Source organism: Quercus suber, unplaced genomic scaffold (assembly GCF_002906115.3).
Source record: "Quercus suber isolate HL8 unplaced genomic scaffold, Cork oak 2.0 scaffold_184, whole genome shotgun sequence".
NCBI lineage: Eukaryota > Viridiplantae > Streptophyta > Magnoliopsida > Fagales > Fagaceae > Quercus > Quercus suber.
In genome coordinates this window covers 730,477-745,613 of record NW_027069642.1, presented here as the reverse complement: position 1 = coordinate 745,613, position 15,137 = coordinate 730,477, and the positions used below count along the sequence as shown (strand labels likewise).

Sequence of the window (15,137 nt, the reverse complement as noted above, 5' to 3'; positions counted from 1 at the left end):
CAATACTTGTAAGCATTATAGTTGTGATGTTGGAAATTTATTTTGTGGTGGGTTGTTGTGTTGGAGCAAGCGGGTGGCTTGCATGATGTTATAAGGTGGCTTAAATTCATATTGGGAGTGTCTTTAATTTCTTACAAATGTGAATGAAACTTGTTGATTAGTAGTAATTGTGTTCCTTTATTCAATTCCAATACTTGTAAGCATTATAGTTGTGATGTTGGAAATTTATTTTGTGGTGGGTTGTTGTGTTGGAGCAAGCGGGTGGCTTGCATGATGTTATAAGGTGGCTTAAATTCATATTGGGAGTGTCTTTAATTTCTTGCAAATGTGAATGAAACTTGTTGATTAGTAGCAATTGTGTTCCTTTATTCAATTTCAATACTTGTAAGTATTATAGTATTATAGTTGTGATGTTGAAAATTTGTTTTGTGGTGGGTTGTTGTGTTGGAGCAAGCAGGTGGCTTGCATGGTGTTATAAGGTGGCTTAAATTCATATTAGGAGTGTATATTTGTGTGTGCAATGTATATTTATTTAAGTATTAATATAGACTTGTGCATTCATGAATAGGATAGAACTTTATCTAAGTAGCTTATAGACTTAGATGTTAGAATACATTATGCATGAGTTGTCCTTATTTTATTAAAGTAGCATTCATCTTGTAATTGTAGTCAAATATGGATAAAAGTTGGATGACAATGGGTAAGACACCCGATGGCAGATTAAGTCATTCATATATTGAAGGGGTCAATGCATTTATTAATTCCGCAAGAGCGGTTGTGGACTTGAGTGGTAATATTCCGTACCTGTGTATTCACTGTGTGAATTGCTATTGACAATCTCCTCAAACTGTGCGTATCCATTTGCTTCATCGTGGAATTATGCAATCTTACATTAATTGGTATAATCATGGAGAATCTCGTGTATTGAACGAGAACATTCATGATAATGAAATGTTGGATGATGATCATATGGATGGTATCGATGCCTTGGTAGATGACCGAATTAGAGGGGAACCAAGAAATGCAACCGAAGATGAGGAGGTGCGTCATTTTGACAAACTTGAGGAAGATGCAAAGCGTGAGCTGTATCCAGGTTGCACTGATTATAGTATCTTGAAGTTTGTTATTGAGATGTTGAATGTAAAGGTAATGACCAACTTGAGTAATAAGGGACTTGATATGATGCTAAAATTGCTGATAAAGGTTTTACCGAAAGATAACTTGGTTCTAAGATCAACTTATGAAGCAAAGAATATATTACGTGACTTGGGCATGTCATACGAGCATATAGATGCATGCAAAAATGATTGTGCACTATTTTGGAAGGAAAATGAAAACCTTGATAAATGTCCAGTGTGTGAGGTGCCTAGGTACAAAGATACACGTACCCAAGGTAAGAAAATTCCTCACAAGGTATTACGTTACTTCCCGTTGACACCGAGACTGAGGAGATTGTACATGTCAGGCCAAAGAGCTAAGGACATGAGATTGTATATAGACAAACATGTAGATTCCTCAAAATGACCCTTTTATACTTCCTAGTCAAGCGAAACAAGTTTTCTACCTTCGAGATACGAAATTGCGTGACCCTTGAAAAATTGTGCAATGCATCCAACATAGAGGAGTGTTTAATGTCCTAGAAGTCGGGGGCGGAAAATCCAATGATAATACAGAAGATAGTGATGCATTCCAACAAGAAGCAATTGCTGATATTGTCCCTATCAATGTTGAAGACAATATTATTGAGTATTGTATGGGTGATGTTGAAAATGAGGTTATTCCTGAAGGTGGAACTTCAAAAGACGCTAATCGAAATGAAGAGCATGACATACCTGATGTTGATCTTGATATGGATTATGATATGTAGAGTTCATAACAATTGTCTTAAATGTCATGTGATTGTCTTAAAGTTTTATGCTTGTCTACGTAGCAATTGTTATTGAGATGTTTTGTACTTATCTTAAACTTGATATGGATATTGATGTGGTCATTTGTTGTGTTGAGTTAGTAGCAATTGTGTTCAAATTTAGCACTTGTGAATTGCTTGATATGGATAATGGTGTGGACTATAATATGTAAAGTTAATAGTAATTATTATTGAGATGTTTTGTGCTTATCTTGAAAATTCCTCACAATGTATTGCGTTACTTCAAATTTTGCACTTGTCAATTGCTTGATATGGATAATAGTGTGGATTATAATGTTAAGTTAGTAGCAATTGTACTTATCTTTCATGTCAATACATAGTTTCAAAAAATGCCCAAAAAGGCCAAATACACTCATAATATACCGAGGTATGAGATGGCAAGATTGGATAGAATGAGGCAAAACTAAGAGATAATTGATGCTTTGGGATTGAAGCACATCTCAACTTCTCTAAAGGATTCTGCTCAGTCCAATTGTGCAAAAGGGAAAAGAAGTAGAGCTAGTGTTGTGGTAGATGATGATTATATACCACCTATTGGTGACGATGAGAATGATGTTGAGTCATCTAACTTTTTAATCCATAAGGTACAATAGATGTTCCATAGGGTACAATAGATAATAACTTTGTTGTTCTATTATTTATAATGACTTTGTTGTTCCATTATATGTATGTTTCTAGTTACAGATGGCACCAGGACGACTTACACGCTTGCGAGGTGAGGCATCTATTTCGGTGGTCCAATCTACGGTTCAATCTACGGAAACACCTCTTGAAGCAAATCCTTCCGCCCAAAGTTCTTCGAGTGCGGAGGCTACCGACGCATTAACTAGCACGACTAGTAATTACATAGAACATACTTAATTGCAACTGCACCTTGTCTTTACTATTGAGATTATACTTAATGTACATAGAATGTATAATTTTATAACATTGATAATTTTTAAATAGGATCTGCTAGCAGAAATACCCGTGAAACAACACGTGGTATAGCAGTACAGGCACTTGTTGAAAAAAGTGGTAAATTACCATACGTATAGCTGCAGAGTATGATGCTCATGTTGGGAAGAATGCGTGCAAGCTTGTCAATCAAATTGGTGTACAAGTGCGAAGTAATTTGTCCAGTTACAACGTAAAAAATTGGAAAAGTGTTGATGCTGCTACTAGAGATGTGGTGCTTCAAAATATCGCGGTAAATTTATATTAATAACGTCTAACTCGTCTTTGTTGTCACTAAGTATATTAATTCATATAATAATATTTTTATAATACATGTATACTTCATTTTACAGGATCAGTTTGAGCTTGAAGGAGATTCCAACTTAGTAACGAAAACAGTAAATACAAAATGTGGAAGATTATTGAGTAGCGGCTCTAACAAGTTGTATCAGACTTATAAAAAGCTTGTACAATCTCATGGTGAAGACTATGCAAAAAGCCACCCGGCAAAGAATGTCACACTTGAGTAATGGATTGGACTCATTGAAGGGAGATGGACCAATAAGGACTGGCTGGTAAATTATTTATTCGTATATTATTATTATCCAATATTTACTATATTATGTTGTCAAATGATTAGATTAATACTTAGATGAAGTAAATGTATACTGTTTTATTCATGATCTAATAAATATCTTGAATGTTCTTTATTAGGAAAAATCAAGAATTAATTCTGAAAATAGAAGCAAAACTTCAGGCAAACATAGATGCAGGACAAAGGCACTTACTGTTAGGGTTGATGAGAAGGTGCGCGTTTTTTCATTTTCTTAAATTTTAGTATATTACATGTTGTGATTAATTAACTATAAATAACTAACACTCGAATGTTAATTAATTAGACAAATAATAATGGCGGTCAAGTTCCTGAATTGGCAAAAGTCTACAAAGATGTTCATTTTAATCCAAACACAAATAAGTGGATACACCATGACAATGAAGCGACATATGTATGTGTATCATTCCATCCCTATTATTTCATTCTTATCATGTTTGTAAAGTTATTACATAGTATTAATGTTGTGATTGTTGTTTTTTTTTTTTTTTCCCCTCTTTCAAATGGTAGGAAACTATTCTCAAAGTACAAGAGGATCATTGTCAAGATCCTAATGCAATTCCCCTTACACAAGAAGAAATCTCAAACTTGGTTTTTAAGAAAAAATCTGGTATTGTAAAAGGGCTTGGCATGAGACCTTCCTCTTCTCTAGTAACCACTGCCTCATCTACTTCCTCGGTAGAGTATATTCATCAGATAGAAAATGAGATAATTGAGCTCAAAGAGGCAAGAGTTAGGGACGAAGAGGAGCAAGCTAAGGAGCAAGAGGCTCGAGCTAAGGAGCAAGAGGCACGAGCTAAGCAAGATGAGATCCAAAAGAATATTCTTAATTTTTTGAGAAGCAAGGGTTATGATGACGGTTTTAACTATGGGGGTGGTTTATCTTCAAGTTAAATCACTTATTGGTTAGTACTTTATCTTTAAGTTAAAACACTTCATTTTTTATGTATCATTTGAAACTAATTGTTAGAAATGTTTTTTATAGCATAGTTAATGTTTTTACTTTACGATTTTAATGTAGTAGTATTTTTATATTTGTGCAGATTTCTTATTGGTGGCTTTAGGGGATTTACTTTTGGCATTATTTGAAGACATATGAGGACATCTTTTGGCTTTAGGGGGTTCTAATTATATTATGCTATATTTTTTGTATTGTTATAAACATCTTAAGTTATTGTATGTGTTGCAAACAATTATTGTATGGAAAGAGCTTGAATTTGATACTTGTTTTAATTTTGACTTGTGAAATGTATGGATCGATTTTTTATAAATGTGTTGTTGAAATAAATGTGTTAATCAAATGTGAGGTTTTAATAATGTAATGACAGGTTACAGGTTAATATCAACGTCATGAAAATAATAAAAACAGAAAATAAGTTTTAGTGATGAATTTTTTTGTCACAAATATGGCAACAAAAAATTGTTTTAGTGACGAAATATTTCGTCACTAAATGTAGTGGAATTTTGTAAGAAATGGTTTTAGTGACGAAAATTTTCGTTATTATATGTGCATGGATTTTTTTTAAAAATAGTTTTAGTGACGAATATTTTCGTCACTATATGTACCCGAAAATAGTTTTAGTGACGAAATTTTTTGTCACTAAATATGATTTAATAAACTGAAATGATTTTAGTGACGAAATATTTTCGTCACTAAATATTGTTTTTAGCGAGGAAAACATTTAGCGACGAAACGTTTTCGTCGCTAAAAGTTTTTTTTCTTTTTTTTTTAACAAATTGGACTTTTAGTGACTAAATTTTTCGTCACTAAAAGTCGCTAGGACTTTTAGCGACGGGGCTACTGCGACGAAACGAATTTCGTCACTAAAAGTCCAATTTCGTCACTAAAGGTTCTTAGTGACGAAAAACTGGACTTTTAGTGACGAATTTTTTCGTCACTAAAAATACATTTTCTTGTAGTGATATCTAACATAAGATAAATTATCACAAATCTACCATACTACCACATAAACTGGTCAGGGGATCCACCCATTCACAACTGGCATGATATTGTCCTCTTTGGTATGCAGACTCTTGGCCCCATGGACAGCAGCCTCACCCATACCCTCAAGGTTTTTCTCTCCCCCCATGGGCAGCAGAGAGAGCGCGTCAAATAGGACCTCTCTTGCATGTGGTCTCTTGGCCTTATGGACAACAGCCTCACCCACATACAATCAAGGAACCTCTTCCCCCCATGGACAACAGGGAAAAACGCGTCATCCAAAGTAAAAGGGCACTGACCTTGATTTGATTTCGTTGTCACAAAGACCACGGAAACCAAATCGGGTGATCACCGGGAAATCACACATGGCATGATGTTAAAACAACATAAACTCACAGGTTATACTACTTTGAAACACATAGTTCATATCCAAGTAGTTTCAGAAAACCTTAAATAATCTAACTTTTATAAAGTTTGTAAGGTTTTCAACTTCATTCTTGTCAACAAGATTTTCTATTAATTTCCCAAGTACTAAGACAAGATAAGCATCTTAAATATTCCAATACACCATAAAATCCAAGATTTTCTTATCAAGATTAAATAAAAGATGCTCATTTATCCATATCACAAATTCATGCATTTCTCCAAATGCAATACAAAATATGATGCATTTTCATATACATAATCATATATATATATATATATATATATATTAAAGTTACGACACAATAGTTTTTAGAAAAGTATAATTTCCATAGGTAGTTTCCAAAAGTGTGTCTAACCCAAAAACATTTATATAACATGGTTATTTTTCAAAATCCCATTAAAAGCTACTTACCTCGCAGCCGCAAAATCCTAATTCTCCAAGCTCCAAGGAGATTAGCTAGAACCTAACAATATCAAGTAAACCTATCACAATAAGTATAGAACTTGAAATTGCATCTAGCCACAATTTAGGAATTTGCCAAATAATCACTTAATTAGGCAAGCCTAGTATTTAACCTCATCAATAATAAACTCCAATTTATAGAGTTAACCCATTTAACATCATCTCCAACATTATGACTAACTTCCATAAAATTTACACTACATCATTAAGAGACCTATGAAAGCAAAATCAATATATCCTCCAAGACAATAAATTTAGAACTTCAACTAACTCCAATAAACCCAATGGCAATGGAAAAATTAAATTTACCAACCATCACAAGTTTTAACTAAAAAATCCTAAATTTTTCCACCATACATAACCCTTAAGTAGTCATCAATAGCACAAAATATATACCCACTCATCAAATAATTCCACCAATACAAAACCCATACATAAAAACACATAAATATCACTTCCAATACTCATAAATCACATGGGTATCATTATTAAAGTTTAGATAAAAATAATCCTCAAGCAATAGTGTAAAACCCACTAAAAAGATGAGAAAATTTTTACCTCAAATAAAATGATGAAGATGCTTTGGGCTTCCTAAGTATTTTTCCGGTGATCTTGCAGGAAAAATGATGGTAAGATGGTGTGGTTTGGAGTGGAGGCCAGTGGGTGAGTGTAGAAGTGAGTGTGTGTGTGTTTCAGTAAAGAGAAAAGAAAGAAATGAAAGAAAGAAAAGAGGGAGCCGGCCAAAAGAAGAGATAAGAGGGAATGGGTTAGTGGGGTTAGGTGGGGCTTGGCACGTGGGAACCCTTTAAAAGATCTGATCTTGACTTTTTTTTTTTTTTAAGCTGACTGGGATGTCATAATGAGGATGAGGGAGAAGAGATAAGGAGATGTGTAATAATGAGAGAGAGAGAGAGAGAGAGAGATTTTTAGGATTTTTATAAATTTTAGAAAGTTTTAGGAAAGGTAATTTGACTTAATGTGAAATTTGGGTTTTTTTTAATCTACGTGGTGGTACAGTTGGCAATTTATGGCATAGAAAATTATTTTTTATTATTCTGTTTGACACGTTTGATTTTTTCATCCAAAATATAACGGTAAGGATCAAATTGACATGACATTGAAAAGATTAGGGACCAAATTGATACAATTGAAATGTTAGAGACCAAATTGACAAATGGTGTAAAAGATAAGGACTAACTTTGTAATTTACACTAAATATATTATAATTTTCTCTAATTTTATTAAGTGCATGGCAATAGCCTTCAAAATCCCAACTGAAGTCGTGTATAACATCCACAGTGGTGGTGCTAAAAAGCCATATTGCTATTTTTAGCACCACCAATTCTAAAAAGTAAGTTGCAATGGTGGAGCCAAACTTAAAAATTTTAGCTCTTGAGTTACAGTGCATAGTCATCTATAGATGTGCACTGTAGCCACAAGCTAAAGCAAAAAAAGAAAAAAAAGAAAAAAAGAAGAAGATATTTTATTAAACCTCCAATTTAAATAATGTTTCTTTCTTTCTTTCTTTCTTTTTTCTATTTTGTTTTCTCTTCCTATTACAGACTCCCATTGTTTCCTAAGTTCTTGGTTCTCTCTTTCTCCATCTCCCCTACCAAGCTCCAACCATCTTTCTTCCTCAACTCACCGCTGACCCAAGCCCTAAGTCCCAAGCCTCCATCGCTAACCCATTTTCGGCGTTTGTGTTTCTATTTCAGTATGGGTTTCGGTGTTTGAGTTTGTGTTTCGGCGTGATTTCAGGCTGGGTTTTGGGTTTTGTTTGCATTTCAAGTTTGTGTTTTGGGCTTGGGTTTTAGCCTTTCTTTGCGTTTCGGGCTGGTTGTTCTTAATCTGTTGGTTTCAATCTGGGTTACTCATATTTCTGCTCTTTTTTCTGGTTTTTCCGATCTGGTTTTTGTTCATATTTCTGCTTTTTTTTTTTTTTTTGGTTCTTCTTTGCTCGTTCTTGATTGGTTTTGGTCACAGTGGTGGCGTTGCGGCTATGCAGTGGTTTCAATGGCTTTGATGGTGGTTGTGGTTGTGTTTTGGCCGTTAAATGATATATTATTTTATTGAGTTGTTTATGTTATTTTATTGTGATAAAAGCTAAAATAAAATTACTGATGCTGGGTGTTTTGTAAAGTGAGAATGTAAAATAAATAAAGTAACTTTTGGATAGCTAAAATTATATCTCCACAAATGTGGATGCTCAAAGTTGCCTTTCATAAGATATGCAAGTAGGGTATGGAATTCTAGGCAACAATCGAATTTAGAAAATTAAAACATGTCAAGCCTGATTTTTGATCGACTGAGCCTTTGTCAAAACTTGGAGATTTCAATCGATTGAGAAATGATTGAATGATAGTCAAATTCTATACAAAGTGTATGCCTTCTTTGAGCTACATTGGCACGCTTCAATCTTTGAACATTAAGGGTGAGTTTGTTTTGCCTGAAAAGCATTTCAAGAAATCATTTTACATCCCTACCGTGTGTTTGGTTGTGCATGAAAAATTTGGTCAAACGGAAAATCATTTCTGTTAACTGGAAAATGTGGCTGGCTGAAGTGTAAAATAGATTACAGATCTATTTTACCTTCAAACCATTTCCAGAAAAAAAAAAAAAAAGCACCGAACCAAGAGAGAGAAAGAGAGGCCGGTCACCGTTACACAGAGAGAGATAGAGTGAGACAGAGCTGTCCACAGTCAGAGAGAGAGAGAGGCTGGTCACTTGAACTTGAGATTGATGGCACTGCCGTCTGGGCCGTGCCTCTCCCTTATCATCGATTGCCAGACATCACCGATCCACCCATCCCTCATCACCGATCGCCAGCCATCATCGATCCACCCCTTCCTTATCACTGATCCACCTCGCCCTCATCACCGATCCACAAACACCCAATACCCACCTCTTTGATCGCCAACCATGTACCGACGAGACAGGTTGAGCTCCGATCTTGACAACAGACTGCAGGCCATGCACTGTTGTCACCACCCAAGACCAATCTCGTCACCGCCACTGAAGATCGTTGCTGCCGCTAAAGATCGATCTCTCTTTCCTGATCTATCTCTCTTTCCCTCAATCTCTCTCTCTCTTTGATCTCTGATCTTTTTGTTGCTGTTGTGGTGGTGTGGGTGGTGGTGTTTTGGTGGTTTTTGTGTTGTGTGGTGGTGGGTTTTGTGTGGATAGTGGTGGATTTTTTGTGGGTGCTGGTGTGTGGGTAGTGGTGGATTTTCTGATATAAAATTTATTTGGAAGCTGAGAAAATAGTTGAGAAAATATGAAAAATTTGTAGGAAAATAGTATTTTCAAAATGTTACTGAACACTGAAAATCAATTTTCGGACTATTTTCCATTGCACACCCAAACGCCCAGATTTTAATTTCTTTACGGGAATTCATTTTCCCTTGCATTCATTTTACACTCGGAATTTGATTTACATTGAACCAAATGCAGCCTAAATGACTCAACTCATGAATTATTACATTGTCATGGAATTTGTCAACTAAAAAACTTAACAAGCAACTTTCTCAGACAAGCTGCTACCATTGCTTTGAAATCTAAGACTATTTCTTCAACACATTAGGATTCTCTTTTCATTTGAAATGGATCATTTTATGATATAAGTTAAGTATTACAAATTTAAAGGAATATCCAATGTTATATAATTTTAAATTTTAAATGAGAATACATTTTATACACTATTGATGTGAAATACACTTTCTCCATTTCAAGTGAAATGGAGAGAATCTTCTTCTCTATTCAACCTCTGGCTTATTCCAAAAATGGTTGAATGACACATGTAATCATCTTTGCACTTACGTTTCTCATTTGAACATGGTTCTATTTATTTTTAAGTACAAACAATAATCATCATCATGACTTCCCAGATACGCCTTCCTGATTGTAGCAACAACAAACGAAATACATTCTTCTATTGAATTGTGTTCTGCAAAAGTTTATCTAGGGGTACGTGTGAATTGTGAAGTATACCAATATATACCTTTTATCAACTGTACCCATTCGCCACCCAACCATTTCATTCTAAACGGCAATAATAATAATAATGATGATGATGATGATCTTTCTTGTGATAATAAAACAATTAAGCTTTTTGCTTGTTCCCATTTATTTCTTGTAAGTGGTATATCTAATATCAATTTTTTCAATATGTTTCTATATTTATAATTGTAATTTTTAATTATTTGGTTTTTATTATCAAAAGGTAATATAAATAAAATTTTGTTCAGTAATATAATGAAGCCACTAGCTTCGAAAATAATCCCAATCCTAATTCATGCGTTGTCTTAGGGTTACATCCAAGGAAGTTAATTTCGTACCGTACCGGCCGGTACCGCCGAAATTTGCCGTACCGGTGCTTAGGCTAGTACAGAAATGCTCTTGTTTCGTTTCGGTTTAAATACCAGCTGTACCGGAGCCGTTTCAGGCATACTGGTGTTTCGGCCGGAAAATAGATACCAAAAAAAAAAAAAAAAAAAAAAACTCAGAAAACCCCCAAATTTCAAGATCCACCTCGTCACTCTTACCTCGGTTTTTCCTCCTCTTCTTTGTATTTGTCTCTGCTACGCATTTCTTCTTCTTTTTCTTTGTTTCGCCGGCTTCTGTTTGTACAGCCCCTTCATCTTCTTCATTTATTTCTCAACGTGTGTCTGTCTCTGTTTTTAGTTCTGGAACACTCACCTGAAAGTAGAAACAAGAATGAAAAAAAGCAAGTGACAAGACTTCAAAGCAAAACGTGTGGAGGTGAAAAAAAGAATGAAAAAAATAAATAAATAAACTTATAATGAAAGACTAATGGGCTACAATTGTTAGCAAGATGTGTGGAGGTGATAAAAACGAATGAAAAAAAAAAAAAAAATTCTAATGAGTTAGGACTTCCCCTAGTTGACTCTATGGGTGTAGGACTTGGAAACTATAGGCATTTCAAATAATAAAAAAATTACTGGTTAACGTAAATCATTTCAATTTTTTTTTAAGGTTCAAATTTTTTATTTTAGCTACTGTAACATATATTTTTGTATTTTGGTGAAGTTAAAATAACTATATAGTTATTTAGCTTCACTGTAGCTAATGCTCTAATTCCACCAAAAAATATAAAAAGTTGCCAAAGTGATATATTGAGTTATTAAAAATATAATTTTGTATATTGTATAAAATAATAAAAAATAGCGGTAAACCCGAAACGGTACACCAGTATTGACCTGTATCCAAAATATACCGTACCGCTAACCAAACCGGTACAGCCTCCGGTACGGTATTGACTTCCTTAGTTACATCATGAGTTTATCCTAAATTTATAAGGGAAGTACATAATTCTTAAAATCCTCATTTTATGACTTAAAAAAACTTCCTTTCACATGAAACTTTATTGCTAATTCTATATATTAATTGATAGAATTACTCACAAGCTTATTTTATTTCTTTCAAATTTTAACTAATATATAATATGTACATATATATCACTAAATAAATTTGATTTAATCAATTATGTGTAGGCTGTACCACTCTACCTCTCAGAGATGGCTCTATACAAACTTCAAGGTTCTCTCAACATCATCTTCCAACTATGTATTACAATAGGCATATTGATAGCCAATGTTGTTAACTACCTCACACCTAAGATCAAAGGAGGCTATGGATGGCATGTTAGTCTAGGTGGTACAGCTGTTCTTGCCCTCTTTATTGTGACCTCATCATTTTTTCTCCCTAACACTCCAAACTCAATGCTTGAGAAGAATGAACCCGAAAAAGGCCGAGCAATGCTCAAGTGAATTCGTAGTGTTTCTAGTAAGGAAATTAAGGCCGAGTTTGAGGATTTTTTGGCAACAAGTGAAGCCTCCAAAGCTTTGAAACACCCTTGGAGAAACATCCGGAATAGAAAGTATAGGCCTCAATTGATCATGTCCATAGCTATTCCATTTTTCCAACAATTTACAGGCATCAATGTTATCATGTTCTATGCTCCTTTGCTTTTCTAAGCCATTGGGTTTGGGGATAATGCTTCACTCTTATCCACGCTAATCACTGGTGGAATCAATTGTTTTGCTACATTGGTCTCCATGTATAGTACTCATAAATGGGGTAGAAGAGTTCTTTTCCTAGAGGTTGGAATTCAAATGCTCATATTTCAGGTAATAGTGTAACACACACGTATATTAAAGTCTAACTACTTTTCTTTTTATGTGTATTCATTTATATTCCCATAAATTTTTATATAATGTAAATTACATTGCATATATGTTGTAGGTTTTGGTGATAGTCTTTATTGGATGGAAATTTGGAGTAACAGGTCAAGTGATGGACTTGCCCAAGTGGTATGCTGGCCTTGTTGTATTCTTCATCTGTGCCTATGTAGCTGCTTTTGCCTGGTCGTGGGGGCCATTGGGATGGTTAGTGCCAAGTGAGATTTTCTCACTAGAGATTCGATCGGCTGCACAGAGTATCACTGTCTCTGTGAACGTGCTCTTCACATTCATTGTGGCCCAATTATTCCTTACCATGCTCTGTCACTTGAAGTTTGGCTTGTTCATCTTCTTTGCCTTTTTCGTTGTACTTATGACTCTCTTTGTCTAGTTCTTCTTACCGGAGACGAAGAACATTCCCATTGAAGAAATGACACTTGTGTGAAAGAAGCATTGGTTTTGGAGGAGATTCATGCATGAAGATCATCCCCAAGTCTAAACCTTGTGCTAGCATATATTTTTTATTGGTCTATTATTTACTTTGGTTTTTAATTTCGCTTTAGTATTATGCTGGAACCCCTTTACTATTTTATAAGATGCTGGGGAAGTTCATATTATTGATATTCTTTTTTTCTTGGTATATTTATAAATATTTGTTCTGATTTTACTTGGGCTTTGTTTTTGCTTTCAATTTTTAGACTTAGATACTGTGCATGTGGTTGTGTTAATGACTTATTCTAGTCTTCTATTGTATTAATATGAGGTCTATAATTCTTCTTCCATATGACATGAAGGAAAAGTTATGTTCTCTACTGCATTAAAGGAGAAGACATAACTTTGTTTTTCCTCATCTCCCATTCTCGTCCTTATACATCACTCACTCACTCACTTTGTATTTCTAGGGTTTCTTGAATCTTTTAGCTACTTTTTGCTCTAATTCTTGATTATTATTCCTGATTATTAGTTTGTGAGAAATGTGATATATGTCCATTTGGATAGAACTTATTTTGCTGAAATTGAAAACTGAAAACTGAAAACACTGTAACAAAATAATTTTTAAATGTGTAAATAATACCGTATGACTCATTTTTAATGAAAAAGTTGCTAAAAAGTGAAATTTGTGGGTATGTGAAGAGTACACGGGTGCACTGTTCACCGTGGAAAAGTTAACAAATGCAGGCTAAAAAAAAAAAAAGAAAAAACGTAGAAGAAGCAAAATGTGAACGTGATAAGTTTGATCCAAACACATACTTATTAATGTACTATGATTCGGAAATTCATGCTTAGTTATCAAGCTTGGAACTCTGTTTCGTGCATAAATTAAAAAAAGTTATGTGCTTTGTGTGTGAACGTATTTGAATTCTATTATTAGTCTATTTTGTTGAACATCAACCACCGTAAGTAATTGTACATGTGTAGTTTACCTAATCACAGAATGCTACATCAGATACTAAAATTGCACCACAAAATATAGCTTAAACTCGGCTGTGAGGTCGGGAATTTGAGCCCGTAGGGTGTTTCGGAATGAATTCTTTTGATAAAATTTGTTATTATTTTAATGTTTTACTAAATATTGAAAGAAGAAACAAAAAATGTACAATGTGCATCTTTTCAATCCGCCATATTAATTTGTAACCTTCACGCCAAATCTATGATGTCAATATGTCTACCCAATCCTGCATCTGTTCATTGTTTGTCATATTTGCCTTTAAGGATTTCAACACAGATTTTATTTTGATCCGTTGCCTTGTTTTGTATTAGACTTCCACCAATTACCCAAGATTAGTGGGAATTATAACCTATTTATTTGCATAAATACTATGCACATTATTGTTATGGTGGGAATTTTCTCAAAATAATGAAACTCTCTTACAATTACATTTATCAATACACTTTTTTTTTTGTATGATATCAACTGTAAAGTCTCTGATAGTTGTATCAACACACTTTAATCCAACTAAATAACATAAATATTATTAAAATGACTTTGTATAGTTGTATTTGTCGATTATAATATTATAATCCATTGAGACCAACCATTTTTTTTTTATCAGTGATAATTGATGGAACCGATATGAAGCGGTCAATTTTGCCATTTTTATTAGTTCTATAATCAATAATACAAAATTGAAAATATTTTGTTTGGTTTACGATTTGAGGTGGCAACGGGGTGGAACAGCAACAAACCATATATTCTTTGCCCCTAACTTACGATAAGGTATATAATGCATTAGATGCATAGCATACTTTTTCATTCCTGCATAGTAGTTGCTCTCTTGCTCCCACGTCACTTTGCATGTTGAAGCAGGTTTCTTGTGCCATCAATACCCCATGGGGCCTCGCTCAGCAAGACCGCGTCCCATATTAACTCACCTTGATCTACTATACATATATTTAAATATTCATTAATTAGATTGGTAAATATTTTGTAGTAAAAATAATAGCTTCAAACATATTTCAATAATAAAATATTAATATGATTAATATTCAATTTGGAATTTGGGCTATGCTATCACTTCCAAAGTTTCAACGTGGAAGCCAACTAGAGCAGTCACGTGCACTTGAACATGCACACTGTTCTAATCCCAATCCTAATCCTAATTCTAATCCACTCACCGAAAAATTAATTAAAA

The 15,137-nt window shown here is 34.1% G+C and overlaps 1 long non-coding RNA gene and 1 pseudogene across 1 annotated transcript in view; one reads left to right on the top strand and one right to left on the bottom strand.

Annotated features, from left to right (window-relative positions):
• LOC136069705 (uncharacterized) overlaps positions 1–7,068 on the bottom strand; it is a 10,676-nt gene extending 3,608 nt beyond the window's left edge. Inside the window, exons 1-2 of the long non-coding RNA XR_010630943.1 lie at positions 6,866–7,068; positions 6,257–6,308 (exon numbers count right to left, since the gene is read on the bottom strand). This is a non-coding gene — a long non-coding RNA (uncharacterized LOC136069705). The remainder of the gene's footprint in view (positions 1–6,256; positions 6,309–6,865) is intronic.
• Positions 7,069–10,696: 3,628 nt separating this feature from the next.
• Positions 10,697–13,011, top strand: LOC112000027 (sugar carrier protein C-like; annotated as a pseudogene).
• The last annotated feature ends 2,126 nt before the right edge of the window (positions 13,012–15,137 follow it).